A 289-nucleotide genomic window follows, 5' to 3' on the forward strand; every position below is an offset into this window, starting at 1 on the left:
GGTATGTACTGCATGGTGCACTGGGTGTTATACACAACTAATGAATCATGGAACTTTACATCCGAAACTTGGGATGTACTGTATGGTGACATAACATAATAAAAAATTATTATAAAAATATATGTATAAAAAATCAACTCTCCATTTTATAACTTTTAAAAATACTTTATTTCATTTTTATTGTATTTGTTTTTTAAACATTTATGATTAGGTTAGTTTTGAAAATACAGTTCCCAATGTGGCTCTATATTTGTCCCTATTCTGCTATTCGCCCTATCTATTATTTTTT

The sequence above is a fragment of the Ursus arctos genome, unplaced genomic scaffold, assembly GCF_023065955.2.
Source record: "Ursus arctos isolate Adak ecotype North America unplaced genomic scaffold, UrsArc2.0 scaffold_5, whole genome shotgun sequence".
In the NCBI taxonomy this organism is placed as follows: Eukaryota; Metazoa; Chordata; class Mammalia; order Carnivora; family Ursidae; genus Ursus; species Ursus arctos.